Here is an 18,330-nt window from a genome sequence, read left to right as displayed (position 1 = left end):
AGGCATTACACCTTATAATATACTTAAATGCAAAGAACAATAACTCATCTCCTAGCAGAGGCATTTTTAAATATTTTCTGTCTCTTTTTTGTGTGTGTGTGTGTGTGTATATATATATATATATAAATACTTTAAGTTCTAGCGTACATGTGCACAACGTGCAGTTTTGTTACATAGGTATACATGTGCCATGTTTGTTTGCTGCACCCATCAACTCGTCATTTATATTAGGTATTTCTCCTAATGCTATCCTACTCCCAGCCCCCGACCCCCTAACAGGCCCCAGTGTGTGATGTTCCCTGCCCTGTGTCTTATGTATTCTCATTGTTCAACTCCCACCTATGAGTGAGAACATGTGGTGTTTGTTTTTCTGTCCTTGTGATGGTTTGCTTAGAATTATGGTTTCCAGCTTCATCTGTGTCCCTGCAAAGGACATGAACTCATCTTTTTTTATGACTGCATAGTATTCCATGGTATATATGTGCCATATTTTCTTAATCCAGTCTGTCATTGATAGACATTTGGGTTGGTTCCAAGTCTTTGCTATTGTGAATAGTACCGCAATAAACATGCATGTTCATGTGTCTTTATCGTAGCATGATTTATAATCCTTTGGGTATATACCCAGTAATGGGATCACTGGGTCAAATGGTATTTTTAGTTCTAGATCCTTGAGGAATTGCCACACTGTCTTCCACAATGGTTGAAATAATTTACACTCCCACCAACAGTGTAAAAGTGTTCCTATTTCTCCACATCCTCTCCAGCATCTGTTGTTTCCTGACTTTTTCATGATTGCTATTCTAACTGGCGTGAGATGGTATCTCATTGTGGTTTTGATTTGCGTTTCTTTGATGACCAGTGGTGATGAGCATTTTTTCATATGTCTGTTGGCTGCATAAATGTCTTCTTTTGAGAAATGTCTGTTCATATCCTTTGCCCACTTTTTGATGGCAGTTGTTTTTTTTTCTTGTAAATTTGTTTAAGTTCTTTATAGATTCTGGATATTAGCCCTTCATCAGATGGGTAGATGGCAAAACTTTTCTCCAATTCTGTAGGATGCCTGTTCACTCTGATGATAGTTTCTTTTGCTGCACAGAAGCTCTTTAGTTTAATTAGATCCCATTTGTCTATTTTGGCTTTTGTTGCCATTGCTTTTGGTGTTTTAGTCATGAAGTCTTTGCCCATGCCTATGTCCTGAATGGTATTACCTAGGTTTTTTTCTAGGGTTTTTATGGTGTTAGGTCTTACATTTAAGTATTTAATCCATCTTGAGTTAATTTTTGTATACAGTGTAAGGAAGGGATCCAGTTTCAGTTTTCTACATATGGCTAGCCAGTTTTCCCAGCACCATTTATTAAATAGGGAATCCTTTCCCCATTGCTTGTTTTTGTCAGGTTTGTCAAAGATCAGATGGTTGTAGACAGGTGGTGTTATTTCTGAGGCCTCTGTTATGTTCCACTGGCCTGTATATCTATTTGGTGCCAGTACCACACTGTTTTGTTAGCCTTGTAGTATAGCTTGAAGTCAGGTAGCGTGATGCCTCCAGCTTTATTCTTTTCACTTAGGATTATCTTGGCTATGCGGGCTCTTTTTTGGTTCCATATGAACTTTAAAGTAGTTTTTTCCAATTCTGTGAAAAAAGTCAGTGGTAGCTTGATGGGGATAGCGTTGAATCTATAAATTACCTTGGCAGTATGGCCATTTTCATGATATTGATTCTTCCTATGCATGAGCATGGAATGTTCTTCCATTTGTTTGTGTCCTCTTTTATTTTGTTGAACAGCGGGTTGTAGTTCTCCTTGAAGACGTGCTTCACATTCATTGTAAGTTGTATTCCTAGGTATTTTATTCTCTTTGTAGTAATTGTGAATGGGAGTTCTCCCATGATTTGGCTCTCTGTTTGTCTGTTATTGGTGTATAGGAATGCTTGTGATTTTTGCACATTGATTTTGTATCCTGAGACTGCTGAAATTGCTTATCAGCTTAAGGAAATTTTGGGCTGAGATGATGGGGTTTCTAAATATACAATCATGTCATCTGCAGAGACAATTTGACTTCCTCTTTCCTACTTGAATACCCTTTATTTCTTTCTCTTGCCTGATTGCCCTAGCCAGAACTTCCAACACTATTGGAGTGGTGAGAGAGGGCATGTTTGTCTTGTGCCGGTTTTCCAAGGGAATGCTTCGAGTTTTTGCCCATTCAGTATGGGTTTGTCATAAATAGCTCTTATTATTTTGAGATACGTTCCATCAACACCTAGTTTATTGAGAGTTTTTAGCATTAAGTGCTGTTGAATTTTGTCGAAGGCCATTTCTACATCTATTGAGATAATCATGTGGTTTTTGTCATTGGTTCTGTATATGTGTTTATGTGATGGATTATGTTTATTGATTTGCATATGTTGAATCTGCCTTGCATCCCTGGGATGAATCCGACTTGATCATGGTGGATAAGCTTTTTGATGTGCTGCTGGATTGGTTTGCCAGTATTTTCTTCAGGATTTTCACATTGATGTTCATCAGGGTTATTGACCTAAAATTCTCTTTTATTGTGTCTCTGCTGGGCTTCGGTTATCACGATGATTATGACCTCATAATATGAGTTAGTGAGGATTCCCTCTTTTTCTTTTGTTTGGAATCATTTCAGAAGAAATGTACCAGCTCCTCTTTTGTACCTCTGGTAGAATTCGGCTATGAATCCATCTGGTCCTGGACTTTTTTTTTTGATTGGTAGGCAGTTAATTATTGCCTCAATTTCAGAACCTGTTATTGGTCTATTCAGAGATTCAACTTCTTCCTGGTTTAGTCTTAGGAGGCTGTATGTGTCCAGGAATTTATCCATTTTTTCTAGATTTTCTAGTTTATTTATGTTGAGGTGTTTATAGTATTCTCTGATGGTAGTTTGTATTTCTGTGGGATCAGCGGTGCTCTCCCCTTCATCATGTTTTATTGCCTCTATTTGATTCTTCTCTATTAGTCTTGCTAGCAGTATATCAGTTCTGTTGATCTTTTCAAAGAAACAGCTCTTGAATTAATTGATTTTGGAAGGGTTTTTGTGTCTGTATCTCCTTCAGTTTTGTTCTGATCTTAGTTATTTCTTGCCTTCTGCTAGTTTTTGAATTTGTTTGCTCTTGCTTCTCTAGTTCTTTAATTGTGAGTTAGGGTGTTGATTTTAGATCTTTCCTGCTTTCTCTTTTGGGCATCTAGTGCTATCAATTTCCTTCTACATGCTGCTTTAAATATGTCCCAGATATTCTGGTATGTTGTGTCTTTGTTCTCATTGGTTTCAAAGAACATCTGTATTTCTGCCTACATTTCATTATTTATCTAGTAGTCATTCATGAACAGGTTGTTCAGTGTCTGTGTAGTTGTGTGGTTTTGAGTGAGTTTCTTAAATTTGAATTCTAATTTGATTGCACTGTGGTCTGAGAGACAGTTTTTTGTAATTTCTGTTCTTTTACATTTGCTAAGGAGTGCTTTACTTCCAGTTATGTGGTGAATTTTAGAATAAATGTAATGTGGTGCTGAGAAGAATGTACATTCTGTTGATTTGGGGTTTATAGTTGTGTAGATGTCTATTAGGTCCACTTGGCCCAGAGCTGAGTTCAAGTCCTGGATATCCTTGTTAACCTTCTGTCTCATTGATCTAATATTGACAGTGGGGTGTTAAAGTCTCCCATTATTATTGTTTGGGAGTCTAAGTCTCTTTGTAGATCTCTAAGGACTTGCTTTATGAATCTGGGTGCTCCTGTATTGGGTGTGTGTATATTTAGGATAGTTAGCTCTTCTCATTGAATTGATCCCTTTACCATTATGTAGTGGCCTTCTTTGTCTCTTTTGATCTTTGTTGGTTTAAAGTCTGTTTTATCAGAGACTAGGATTGCAACCCCTGGTTTGTTTGTTTGTTTGTTTCCATTTGCTTGGTAGATCTTCCTTTGTCCCTTTATTTTGAGCCTATGTGTGTCTTTGCACATGAGATGGGTCTCCTGAATACAGCACACCAATGGGTCTTAACTCTTTATCCAATTTGCCAGTCTGTGTCTTTTAATTGGGGTGTTTAGCCTGTTTATGTTTAAGGTTAATATTGTTATGTTTGAATTTGATCCTGTCATATTGATGTTAGCTCATTATTTTGCCCATTAATTTGTGCAGTTTCTTCTGCACAATTTGCATGTTTTTGTAGTGGCTGGTGCCAGTTGTTCCTTTCCATGTTTAGTGCTTCTTTCAGTAGCTCTTGTAAGGCAGGCCTGGTGGTGACAAAATCTCTCAGCATTTGCTTGTCTATAAAGGATTTTATTTCTCCTTCACTTATGAAGCTTAGTTTGGCTGGATATGAAATTCTGGGTTGAAAATTCTTTTATTTAAGAATGTTGAATATTGGCCCCCACTTTCTTCTGGCTTATAGGGTTTCTGCTGAGAGATCCACTGTTATTCTGTTGGGCTTCCCTTTGTGGGTAACCCGACCTTTCTCTCTGGCTGCCCTTAACATTTTTTTCCTTCATTTCAACCTTGATGAATCTGACAATTATGTGTCTTAGAGTTACTCTTCTCAAGGAGCATCTTTGTGGTGTTCTCTCTCTTTCCTGAATTTGAATTTTGGCCTGCCTTGCTAGATTTGGGAAGTTCTCCTGGATAATATCCTGAAGAGTATTTTCTTACTTGATTCCATTCTCCCTGTCACTTTCTGGTACATCAATCAAATGTATATTTGGTATTTTCACATAGTCCCATGTTTCTTGGAGGCTTTGTTCATTCCTTTTTAGTATTTTTTCTCTAATCTTGTCTTCTTGCCTTATTTCATTAATTTGTTCTTCAATCACTGATATCCTTTCTTCTACTTGATCGAATTGGCTATTGAAGCTTGTGCATGTGTCACAAAGTTCTCGTGCTGTGATTTTCAGCTCCATCAAGTCATTTAAGGTCTTTTGTGTACTGTTTATTCTAGCTAACCATTCGTCTTTCCTTTTTTTCAAGATTTTTAGCTTCCTTGCAGTGAGTTATAACATGCTCCTTTAGCTTGGAGAAGTTTGTTATTACTGACCTTCTGAAGCCTACTTCTGTCAAATCATCAAACTCATTCTCCATTTAGTTTTGTTCCCTTGCTGATCAATAGCTGCAATCCTTTGGAGGAGAAGAGGAGCTCTGTTTTTTTTTTGAATTTTCAGCTTTTCTGCTCTGGTTTCTCCCCATCTTTGTGGTTTTATCTACCTTTGGTCTTTGATGTTGGTGACCTACAGATGGGGTTTTGTTCTGGATGTCCTTTTTGTTGATGTTGATGCTAGTTTTCTAGCATCTGTTTGTTAGTTTTCCTTTCTGTTTGTTAGTTTTCCTTCTAACAGGACCCTCAGCAGCAGGTCTGTTGGAGTTTGCTGGAGGTCCACTCCAGACCCTGTTTGCCTGGGTATCACCAGCAGAGGATGCAGAATGGCCAATATTGCTGTCTGATCCTTCCTCTGGAAGCTTTGTCCCTCTCCCACCTGTTTGAGGTGTCTGTTGGACACTACTGGGAGGTGTCTCCCAGTCAGGCTACACAGGGGTCAGGGATCCACTTGAGGAGGCAGTCTCTTCATTCTCAGAGCTTGAACACTGTGCTGAGAGAACCACAGCTCTGTTTAGAGCTGTCAGACAGGGACGTTTAAGTCTGCAGAAGCTGTCTGCTACCTTTTGTTCTGCTATGCCCTGCCCCCAGAGGTATAACCTAGAGAAGCAGTAGGCCTTGCTGAGCTGTGGTGGGCTCCACCTAGTTCGAGGTTCCTGGCTGCTTTGTTTACACTGTGAGCTACTCAAGCCTCAGCAATGGCAGACACCCGTCCCTGAGTCAAGCTGCAGCATCACAAATTGATCTCATACTGCTGTGCTAACAGTGAACAAGGCTCCGTGGGCATGGGACCTGCTGATCCAGGCACGAGAAGGTATTTCCTGGTCTGTCAGTTGCTAAGACCATGGGCAAAGCATGGTATTCGGTCAGAAGTGTCCTGTTTCTCCAGGTACAGTCTGTCACGGCTTCCCTTGGCTAGGAAAGGGAAATCCCCTGACCCCTTGTGCTTCCCAGGTGAGGCAACACCCCGTCCTGCTTCAGCTCGCCCTCTGTGGGCTGCACCCACTGTCCAACCAGCCCCAATCAGATGAACCAGGTACCTCAGTGGGAAATGCAGAAATCACTTGTCTTCTGCGTCAGTGTCACTGGAAGCTGCAGACTGGAGCTGTTTCTATTCGGCCATCTTAGAAGCAACCCTCTCTTCTATCTCTTCTTATGAGTCCTTATCACCCTCTTATCTGACCTTAGAATTTCATCTCTTCCTGTTGTTATACTCATTAGTCCCAAAACATTGTTCTGAACAAATTTCTTTCTTTTTTTTATTTATTCTAAAAAACAAACAAAAAGCAGGATACATGGACACAACGTGCAGGCTTGTTACATAGGTATCCATGTGCCATGATGGTTTGCTGCACCTGTTGATGCATCCTCTAAGTTCCCTTCCTTCATCCCCTAACTCCCAACAGGCTCTGACATGTGGTCTTCCCCTCTCTGTGTTCTCATTGTTTAACTCCCACTTATGAGTAAGAACATATGGTATTTGGTTTTATTTTCCCATGTTAGTTTGCTAAGGATAATGGCTTCCAGCTTCATCCATGTCCTTTCAAAGGACATGATCTCATTCCTTTTTATGGATGCATAGTATTCTGTGGTGTATATGTACCATATTTTCTTTATCCAGTCCATCATTGATGGGCATTTGGATTGGTTCCAAGTCTTTGCTATTGTAAATAGTGCTGCAGTAAACGTACACATGCAGGTGTCATTATAGTAGAATGATTTATAATTTTGGGGGCATATACCCAGTAATGGAATTGCTGGGTCAAATGGTATTTCTGGTTCTAGATCCTTGAGGAATTGCCATACTGTCTTCCACAGTGGTTGAACTAATTTACATTCCCACCAACAGTGTAAAAGCTTTCCTATTTCTTCACAGCCTCACCAGCATCTGTTGTTTCCTGACTTTTTAATAATTGCCATTCTGACTGGTGTGAGATATATCTTTGTGGTTTTGATTTGCATTTCTGTGATGATCAGTGATGAACTTTTTTTCATATGTTTCTTGGCCGCATAAATGTCTTCTTTTGAGAAGTGCCTGTATCCTTTGCCAGCTTTTTGATGGGGTTGTTTTTTTCCTAAATTTGTTTAAGTTCCTTGTAAGTTCTGGATATTAGCCCTTTGTCAGATGGACAGATTGCAAAAATTTCCTCCCATTCTGTAGGTTGCCTGTTCATCTGATGATAGTTTCTTTTGCTGTGCAGAAACTCTTTAGTTTAGTTAGGTCCCATTTGTCAATTTTGGCTTTTGTTGCAATTGCTTTGGTGTTTTAGTCATGAAGTCTTTGCCCATGCCTATGTATTGAATAGTATTGCCTAGGTTTTCTTCTGGAGTTTTTATGGTTTTCATTTTGACATTTAAGTCTTGAATCTGTCTTGAGTTGATTTTTTTATAAGGTGTAAGGAAGGAGTCCCGTTTCAGTATTCTGCATATGGCTATCCAGTTTTTCTAGCACCATTTACTGAATAGGAGATCGTTTCCCCACTGCTTGTTTTTGGCAGGCTTTTTGAAGATTAAAAAAGACAAAGAAGGGCATTACATATGGTGAAGGGAACAATTCAACAGCAAGATGGTTGTAGAAGTGTGGTGTTATTTCTGAAGTCTCTGTTCTGCTCCATTGGTCTATATGTCTGTTTTGGTTACTGTAGCCTTATAGTATAGTTTGCAGTCAGGTAGCATGATGCTTCCAGCTTTGTTCATTTTGCTTAGGATTGTCTTGGCTATACAGGGTCTTCTTTGATTGCATGTGAAATTTAAGATACTTTTTCCTAATTCTATGAAGAATGTCAACAGTAGTTTGATGGGAATAGCATTGAATCTATAAATTACTTTGGGCAGCATGGCCATTTTCATGATATTGATTCTTCCTATCCATGAGGATGGAATGTTCTTCCATTTGTTTGTGTCTCTATTATTTCCTTGACTATTGGTTTGTAGTTCTCCTTGAGGAGTTCCTTCACATCCCTTGTTAGCTCTATTCCTAGGTATTTTATTCTCTTGGTAGCAATTGTGAATGGGAGTTTACTCATGATTTGGCTCTCTGCTTGTCTATTGTTGGTGTAGAGGAATGCTTGTGATTTTTGCACATTAATTTTGTATCCTGAGACTTTGCTAAAGTTGAGTATCAGTTTAAGGAGTTTTTGGGCTGAGATAATGGGATTTTCTAAATATAAAATTATATCATCTGCAAACAGAGACAATTTGACTTCCTCTCTTCCTATTTGAATATGCTTTATTTCTTTCTCTTGCCTGATTGCCCTGGCCACAACTTCCAATACTGTGTTGAATAGGAGTGGTGAGAGAGGGCATCCTTGTCTTGTACCAGTTTTCAAAGGGAATGCTTCTAGCTTTTGCCCATTCAGTGTGATATTGGCTGTGGGTTTGTCATGAATAGCTCCTATTATTTTGAGATATGTTCCATCAATGCCTAGTTTCTTGAGAGTTTTTAACATGAAGGGATGTTGAATTTTATCAAATGGCTTTTCTGTATCTGTTGAGAAAATCATACGGTTTTTGCCCTTGGTTCTGTTTATGTGATGGATTATGTTTATTGATTTGCATATGTTGAACCAGGCTTACATCCCAGGGATGAAGCCAACTTGATTGTGGTGGATAAGCTTTTTGATGTGCTGCTGGATTTGGTTTGCCAGTATTTGTTGCATTGATATTCAACAGGGATATTGGCCTGAAGTTTTTTTTTCTTTGTGTTTCTGCCAGGTTTTGGGATCAGGGTGATGCTGGCTTCATAAAATGAGTTAGGGAGCAGTCCCTCTTTTCAATTGTTTGGAATAATTTCAGAAGGAATGGTACCAGCTTCTCTTTGTATTTCTGGTAGAATTCAGCTATGAATCCATCTGGTCCTGGGCTTTTTTTAGTTGGTAGGCTATTAATTAGTGCCTCAATTTCAGAACGTGTTATTGGTCTATTCATGTATTTGACTTCTTCCTGGTTTAGTCTTAGGAGGGTATATGTGTCCAGGAATTTATCCATTCCTTCTAGATTTTCTAGTTTATTTGCAGGGAGATGTTTATAGTATTCTCTGATGGTAGTTTTTATTTCTGAGGGGTCAGTGGTTATATCCCCTTTGTCATTTTTTATTGTGTCTATTTGATTCTTCTCTTTTCTGCTTTATTAGTCTAGCTAGTGGTCTATTTTGTTAATTTTTTTTTTTAAAAAACAGCTCTTGGATTCATTGATTTTGGGGGGAATTTTTCATGTCTCTAACTCTTTCAATTCTTCTCTGATCTTAGTTATTTCTTGTTTTCTGCTAGCTTTTGAATTAGTTTGTTCTTGGCTGGCTAGCTCTTATAATTGTGATGTTAGGGTGTCAATTTGAGATCTTTCAACCTTTCTGATGTGAGCATTTAGTGCTATAAATTTCCCTCTTAACACGCTTTAAATGTGTACCAGAGATTCTGGTATGTTGTCTCATTGTTCTCATCAGTTTCAAAGAACTTACTGATTTCTGCCTTAATTTCATTGTTTACTCAGGAGTCATTCAGGAGCAGGTTGTTCAATTTCCATGTAGTTGTGTGATTTTGTGTGAGTTTCTTAATCCTTAGTTTTAATTTGATTGTACTGTGGTCTAAGAGATTGTTTGTTATGATTTCTGTTATTTTGCATTTGCTGAGGAGTGTTTTACTTCCAATTATGTGGTCAACTTTAGAATAAATGCCACGTGGCACTGAGAAGAACACATATTCTGTTGACTTGCAGTAGAGAGTTCTGTAGACATCTACTGGGTCCACTTGATCCAGAGCTGAGTTAAAGTCCTGAACATCCTTTTTAATTTTCTGTCTTGTAGGTCTGTCTAATACTGACAGTAGTGTGTTAAAGTCTCCTCCTATTATTGTGTAGGAGTCTAGGTCTATTTGAAAGTCTCTGAGAGCTTGTTTTATAGATCTGGGTGCTCCTGTATTAGATGCATATATATTTAGAATAGTTAGCTCTTCTTGTTGAATTGTTCCCTTTATCATTATGTGGTACCTTTCTTTGTCTTGTTTGATCTTTGTTGGTTTAATGTCTGTTTTGTCAGAAACTAGGAATGCAATCCTTGCTTTATTACTTTTTCTTTCCATTTGCTTGGTAAATTTTCCTCTCTTTATTTTGAGCCTATATGTGTCTTTTCACATGAAATGGGTCTCCTGAATACAGCACACCTATGGTTCTTGATTCTTTATGCAATTTTCCAGCCTGTGTCTTTTAACTGGGGGCATTTAGCTCATTAACATTTAAAGGTAGTATGTTATGTGTAAATTTGATCCTATCATCATGCTGCTATTTAGTTATTTTATATGCTAGTTGATGCAGTTTCTTCATAGTGTCACTGGTCTTTATATCTTGGTGTGTTCTTCAGTAGCTGGTACCAGCTTTTCCTTTCTATATTTAGTGCTTCTTTCAGAAGTTCTTGCAGGGCAGGCCTGGTGATAACAAAATTCCTCAGTATTTGCTTGTCTGGAAAGGATTTTATTTCTCCTTCTCTTATGAAGCTTAGTTTGGCTGGATATGAAATTCCGGATTGAAAATTCTTTTCTTTAAGAATGTTGATTGTGGGCCCCCAATCTCTTCTGACTTATAGAGTTTATGCTGAGAGGTCCACTGTTAGTCTGATGGGCCTCCCTTTGTAGCTGACTTGCCCCTTTTCTCTGGCTGGCCTTAACAGTTTGTCCTTCATTTCAACCTTGGAGAATCTGATGATTATATGTCTTAATGGTGTTCTCTATATTTCCTGAATTTGCATGCTTGCATTTCTTGCTAGGCTGGGGAAGTTCTCCTGGGTAATATCCTAAGGTGTGTTTTTTAGCTTGTTTCCATTCTCCCTGTCTCCTTCTGATAGTCTAGTCAGAATGGTTGGTTTGGCCTTTTTATGCAGTCCCATATTTCTTGGAGGCTTTGTTCATTCCTTTTTATTCTTATTTCTCTAGTCTTCTCTGCCTCCTTTATTTCAGCCAGGTGGTCTTCAAACTCTGATATCCTTTATTCCACTTGGATGACTCAGCTATTGATACTTGTGTGTGCTTCATGAAGTTCTCATGCTGTGTTTTTTAGATCCATTAGGTCATTTATGTTCCTCTCTAAACTGGTTATTCTAGTTAGCAATTCCTCTAACCTTTTATTAAAGTTCTTAGCTTCTTTGTATTAGGTTGGAACATGCTCCTCTGGCTCAGCCTAGTTTTTATTACCTATCTTCTGAAGCCTACTTCTGTCAATTCATTTATCTGATCCTCCGTTCAGGTCTGTGCCCTTGATGGAGAGACGTTGCAATCATATGGAGGAGAAGAGGCACTCTGGCCTTTTGGGTTTCAGCATTTTTTTGTTGATTCTTTCTCATCTTCATGAGTTCGTCTAGTTCTGGTCTTTGAGGTTGCTGACCCTTGGATGGGGTTTTTGTGGGGGCTTTTTTGTTGTTTTTGTTGATACTGTTGTTGTTGCTTTCTGCTTGTTTGTTTTTCTTTCAGTGGTCAGGTCTCTTTTCTGTAGGGCTGCTACAGTTTGCTAGGGGTTCACTTCAGGCCCTATTCATCTGATTCACTCCCATGCCTGGAGATGTCACTCAAGGAGGCTTGAGAACAGCACATATGGGTGTCTGCTCCTTCTTCTGGGACTTCTGACCTTGAGGGGCACCAACCTGATGTCAGTAGGATTGCTCCTGTATAGGGTGTCTGAAAACCTCTGTTGGAGGGTCTCACCCAGTTGGGTGGCATGGGAAACAGGACCTGTGTAATTAAGCACTATGTCCCTTGGTGCAGCAGGTGTGCCTCACTGGAAGGAAACCCACTCATCTGGGCTGCCTGGATTCCTCAGAACTACCAGGAGGAAAGGCTAAGTCTGCTGGTCTGCAGAGATTGCAGCCACCCCTACCGCTAGGGGCTCAAGCCCAGGGAGCTCAAGATTTTGTCCCTCAGCCTCTGGCTGGAGTTATTGGAGTTCCTGCGGGGAAGCCCTGCCCAATGAAAAAGGATGTGTCAGGGTCAGGCCTGAAGAGGCACTCTGGCCACAGACTGCCACAGCCAGTGTGTTGGGCTATGGGGGACAAGTCTTGGGACCAAGACATTCAGCGTCCCTGGCTCCAGCAGGGGAAAAGCACAGCCTGGAGCTCTAGAGATAGGTGCTGCCCTTCCCCCACCCAGGGAGCTTAGTGTGTTAGGCAGTTGTGAGTCCCAGTGCTGGCTGCTGCCCCTCCCCCGAGGAGCTCAAAGGGCTTAGACAGCAGGCAGCCATAGCAGCAGTGCTGGTCGCCCCTCCCACTGATAGGCTTAAGCAGTTTCCAGCTGAGAGGCTGTTAAGAGTCTGTGCATCCTAGAGTTGGGACGCTAAACCCCGGTAGTGTGGGTACACGAGTGGGATCTTCCAATCCATGGGTTGCACAGTTCTGTAGAAAAAGCCTGGTTTCCTTGGCTGGGTAGCATGCTCACTCACTGCCTCCTTTGGCTTGGGGGAGGGACCTCCCCAACTCTGTGGATCTCAAGTGGGCCGCTGTACCACACTGTTCTTCCTTGTCTCTGTGGATCACATCAGCCTCCTAGTCAGTTCTGATAAGAGAAGCTGGATACCTTGGTTGCTAGTAAAGGATTCATACAGTTATGGTTTTTTTTTTTTTTTATGGGAGCCTCTGAAAGCTGCTGTTTCTAGTAGGCCATCTTGGCTTTCCACCCCCGCCAAATTTTCCTTTGAGTATAATCAATCACCTTTTTACAATAATTGCCAATTATTAGTATGGTGTCTGCCACACCAAAAATTTTACAACTTCAATTCTTCACATCATGAATATGTATGATTTTCTTATTACAGTAATTAAATGAAGTAAAAAATTATATGCATGTATATGTATGATATCAATGTTACATTGTATCAATAGCTATACTATAACAATAAACAATAAGCATAATAATACTGTTAAGCTACTTCAACTAACGAGGCAAAAAACAGTGTTTTTCTTACTGTCACATGTATGGTGGGTTGGGGTTCATCTGGGTGTCAGCTGATGGAAGTTGGGATTGTCTAAGGTTGAGTTTAGTCTATGACTTGGACTCTAGTGGCTCTTACCCTTTATCATTCAGTAGCTGATACCAAAAGGTGGAAATGTAAAAGGGATGAATGAAAACATACAATGCCTCCTTAGGCTCAGAGCTTAGGAGGCTCTAGTTCTGAAAATTTCTAGGCTCAGAAATTTTTATCTCTATAAATTATATTCCTGTGTCAAAAGAGTTGATGATTTTTAGCAAAACACTTAAACTCAAAACAAATGTGGCAATTAAAAAAGAATAACTTAAGGTTGCTTTTAGGTGACTTCTGAACCAGAACTTCTTCCTGGAAGGCAAAAAGGATTTTCTTTTGCCTTCCAGGAAGAAGAGGAAGAAAGAGGAAAAGGTATATGTAGTCTGGTTGCTAAAAGTACCTTTTTGGATACTGGTATTATCTGGTTTCCCCCTTCTTATTCTTGTGAAGTACAATGAAAAATTCACAAAATAAGGACCACCTGAAAGGCTACTAGGCAGATTATCTCCGTTGACTGAAAGTAAAACATAATAGATGCCTAACTTCCAGACACAGAAATGGCTTAGAAAATAAAACAGAAACATTCTGACTTGATATTACTGTTAGCTCCTTGACTCCCCAGGCCCTTCACTGAAGTTCCTTTCTGTAAGCTCAGGCTTGAGCTGGAGCCTGAGCTTGGCTGGAGCCAAACTTCTGGTTTACCATAACAATGTCTTAATAACAGAATCCCATCTGTCACATAGTGGGGTTCAGAATTCATCTTGCTGCCATAACTTATTTCTTGTGTGTTCAGGATGATATCCAGGTTCCTGAGGTCTCCAGAACCCAGAATTCTCTCCCCTTTCTTCACTTCTCTGGAACAGCCAGGATAGTGAAGTAGAAACTGTCCATTTGGACTTCTTGGTTGACTCCCTGACAACTTTGTCAAACAAACTCTTTGTTTGATAGACAGCTGTCTTACCAGTTCTTTATTTGGAGCCTAGGGCTTGCTCCCACATCACCCTGAGTAAAGAACTTGTCTACCAGACCTATGATACTGCCCTATTTTCAGCTGCAAATACAAGCCAAAGTGCCCCTTGACCTAGCAAATACCTGTCTAACATAGATCAAGACATACACCATCCACCTGGTGTGCAGATGTTAGCTTCTGTGACAAAGTTAATCCCCCAATTATTGTATTGATTCCAACCTTCTCCTTCCTCCCCTATCAATTTATATGCACAAGGAGGGCTGAAAACTCCTATAAGCACAATGTCTGATATTTGGATCCTGAGTTAAATTTGTTATTTATTTATTTATTTATTTATTTATTATATATAGAGACAGAATCTCCTATGTTGCCCAGGCTGGTTTCAAATTCCCGGCACCAAGCAATCCTCCCACCTTGGCCTCCCAAAGTGCTGGGATTATAGGCATGAGCAACCACGCCCAGCCAAAATTTGTGTTGAAACAATAATTAGATGAATGAAGCCAGCCTGTTAGTCTCCAATGTAGAAAACTAGACATCAATTTTATTTATCTATAAATTACTTTAGTTTTTCTTTTGAGAAAATGGGAATTTAGGATTTGCATTTAAAAGTTAGTCATTTAGTTAACAACTCTCAACAGTAGAATCTACGTCTTTATATTTCAGCCAATAACTATTTTTAATATAAGATAAAAATAAATCATCAATCTTATAGTGAGTAAAATGATCTTTGAAATGTGAACTAATGTATGCTTTATTGTTTATATTGACTTTTTAATTAATTGAAATAAGATGTCTTGGATGTAAACATGGACTGGGAAATGTTAGTAAAGCTGCAGCCAACCGTGTACATTAGTGTTTTAGAAAGTTCAGATTTCCCTTTTTAGACGAACATAGTCTAACGAAGATCTGAAGCTCTTGTTCCAGGTGAACATATAACAATGAGATGTCATGGAAAAATCTGAAAAAAAAAAAAAAAAAAAAAAAAGGTAAAAATGCCAGAGGGTCTACAAATTTTCATGGCTGTGGGTATCAACCCATCTCAACATCCATCAGGAGCTAGAAATTGTCCTATATAAAACCATATGTAAAACTACAGGCCTCACCCAGCTAGTGAGGCAGTTGCAACTAGAATAATTGTCTTGGGATCCTAACAAATGTTGGACTTGGCTTTTTGATGCGTTCTATGGACCCATAATCTTGGGGCCCAACACAACCAGGTGATTAAAATTTATCTGATAATTGCTCATTTCAAAACATCATTGTCCCTTAATTAAAGGTAACAACAAACTTTCAGAACCACAGCCAGGGTTCTCCAGGCCTCTCCTCCCTTCAGGGCAGACTTGGAAAGGCTGGTAAAATCCTTGAAAAGGACTGTGTTGTATTCTCTATTCTGTCTGCTTTATGCCTATAAACAGACTTTTAATTCACAGGGATCAACCCTCACAAATGCTTGTTTAATTGGCCTCTAAGAGGTTAGGGTGGAGTTTGAAAATCCCTGAGAACTCTGAGGGTACTAATTTTTTTTTTTTTACCAAGAACTTGGATCTAGCCTGGGACCTTTCTGGGGCAAATTTTCCCCTGGATCCCAAGGTAATTTAGTTGTTATCTAAATTTATTTATTATTCCATACCCTTCCCAATCCAAGTAAGTTTTATGGACCTGTTTTCCCTCAGGAGAAACAAATATACTAAAAAGGTATTACCTCTGATTTCAATCTTGTAACATGGAAAAACCATAAATGCCTCAAATCCCATAAAACCATAAGAAAATTAAATTTTAATAATAATGATTAATCACCCTTCCATACCATGTTTTATAGGTGTATGTGGTATTTTTGACATCTCAGATCTCAAAAAAAAAAAAATCTAAACAAAAACATATAAACAAAAAACCCCTGAGGTGTAGGTATTATTCATATTTTAATTGATAAAGAAATAGAGAATTAAGAAAGTTCAAGCAAATTGCCCAATGGCACAAAACTAAGGAACAGAATGTGAACATGGGTCCTCCTACAGACAAAGAATGTGTTCTCCCTTTAAATTGTAAAAATGTAGATAAGGAGTGACCTTATTAATCATTACAGTGGAGTTTCCTTGGTAGAATAAAGTAACAAAAACATTTAATTAATAAATTTAGAGTGATAGTTACAGATCAATTGTCACTCCAAGGATATTGAATAAATTGAGTTTTCTTTGTAATTGAAACATTGGGTTTGTCTATATTTCATGACATTATATATTGCAGAAGGGAGTTTAATCAGTCATTTGGTTAAATTGCAGGAAAGATTAAATATTTTATCTGGGAAATAATTTTAGTGGCCCTACTGAGAACGCCCCTAAGCAATTCTCATATAACAAATACAATTATCCCCCTCTGGACTACCAGATATATACAATTTTAGAAACTACAATAAATTTCAGGCCCTGATTTATAACTGCTATGGGCCAAGAAAACACATTTTTAGGCTTTGTAAAACCATATTAATAAAAACCATTTAGTCTGACTTCTCTAGGGAGCACAGTAACTCCTGAAATATTAAATTAAAAGAACATATGGAGGGGAAATTAAGTGAGCCAGATGTCACAGGCAAAAAATGCTCACAGTTCCAAATTTAGTTGAGTGTCAATTGTCAAGTGTTACTGGATAAATTTCTATTTTCTTAATATTGTTAAAAAGCCAAAAACCCAAAATGTATACCTACTGTTGAAGTGAACATTAAGAAAAATAGTAGTGTATGATTGCTACATTTTTAGATTTAATGTTTGTAGAATTTATCCAAATAAAATATAGCACCGATTTAAGTTCATATGATTGTTAAATAAAACAGTTCAAGAAGGAACAGGTCTTTTGAAAATAGTTCTTGGTGCAGTAAATATCAGGTCCCATTGCCTGATCTAGAGGATATTAACTAAAATTTAATAATTAAAAGTAGAGGCAAAAGCAATATCAGAATGAGACTTTTGCCAATATTCCAGGGAAAAGGAATTTGAAAGTTACTATTATGGTTAATAAGCAGCATTGGGAAAGGAGCCAGTAAGTCCATTGTTAGCATATCCTTTCCCACAAGATTCTGTGGGTAAAATGATCATGATCAGTCTCTCCAGTTATGAAATTTAATTAAAATAAATCAAGGCTCCCTTCCCTTCTGTGAGTCTTTTCTTGGGATCAAAAACAAGATTCCCAGTGCTCCCTCAATCTGTAATCCTGGCTACTTGCACACGATCCCATCATGTCACTTCTACAAAACTACAGTTTCTTGGAAGTTCACTTCTTAGAAGAGAACTAGGGCAGCAACATCTGTTGAGTTATGCCATAATACCGCCGAAAAGCACTGTATTCTGGATACAGAGTATTTAATTTTATCCAGGAAACTGGGTTCTGCAGAAACTTGGGGTTTGAATAACCTATGGAAATAAGGCAGACATTCTTAGCAAGATTTAAAGTCAGTCATATGTTTCAGACAAAACAGTTTGCTGTTAAAATTTTCAAAAAAAGCTAAAACTTAACTTTCATACAAATGTAAAATGAACACATGTCAAGTATTTTATTAATGAAATGAGAGAATCAGAAAAGATGTTATGAATGGTTAAAAGGAGAACTAAAAGAATAGATACATTTATGAATCACAAATATTGAATTGAACTTGCAAATGGGTCCCAAGGCTTTTACAGATAGAAGGGCTGTCTCTATACTGGACAGGGGAAATTTACATGCCCACAAACAAGAATCATTTGCATTGCCATCAGTTCTGGACAAGTTCATTTCAATTTCTACAGATTTGAAAAAATCCTCCTCAAAAACCAAGGTACATATCCTATAGGTTCACATAATCCCTGGAGGTTCCAATATTCTATTAAAAGAATATCCAGTGATCTGGCAAGGTTGGTATGCAGTGCTATGCTGGTAAACCATCAAAAACCTAAACCCTTATTTGTAACAGTTGTGGATTTTTCTAGTGTAAATACTCCTACCATGGCTGATTACAAGCTTTCAGTGTGTCATCCCTGAAGATGGAGTTGCAAAAACATGTTCAGTAGTTCCATTACATGCAGTAGCTCCATTGTATAGTATTTCTTCTATATGGATACAATAACACTAAACTTTTTTTATATTTTTACTAGCAACACTTCTGATACCAAACAAATGTCTTTTGCCTACACCAACAAATTCTCCAACTCTCCCAGACAACAACTGGGTATGCTACAGAAATTCAATTTTGACATCAGCTACTCCTAGTCAGCATAGACCCACAGATTATGAGCTCC

The sequence above is a fragment of the Piliocolobus tephrosceles genome, chromosome 10 (genome assembly GCF_002776525.5).
Source record: "Piliocolobus tephrosceles isolate RC106 chromosome 10, ASM277652v3, whole genome shotgun sequence".
NCBI lineage: Eukaryota > Metazoa > Chordata > Mammalia > Primates > Cercopithecidae > Piliocolobus > Piliocolobus tephrosceles.
Note: the sequence above shows the minus strand (reverse complement) of the source record.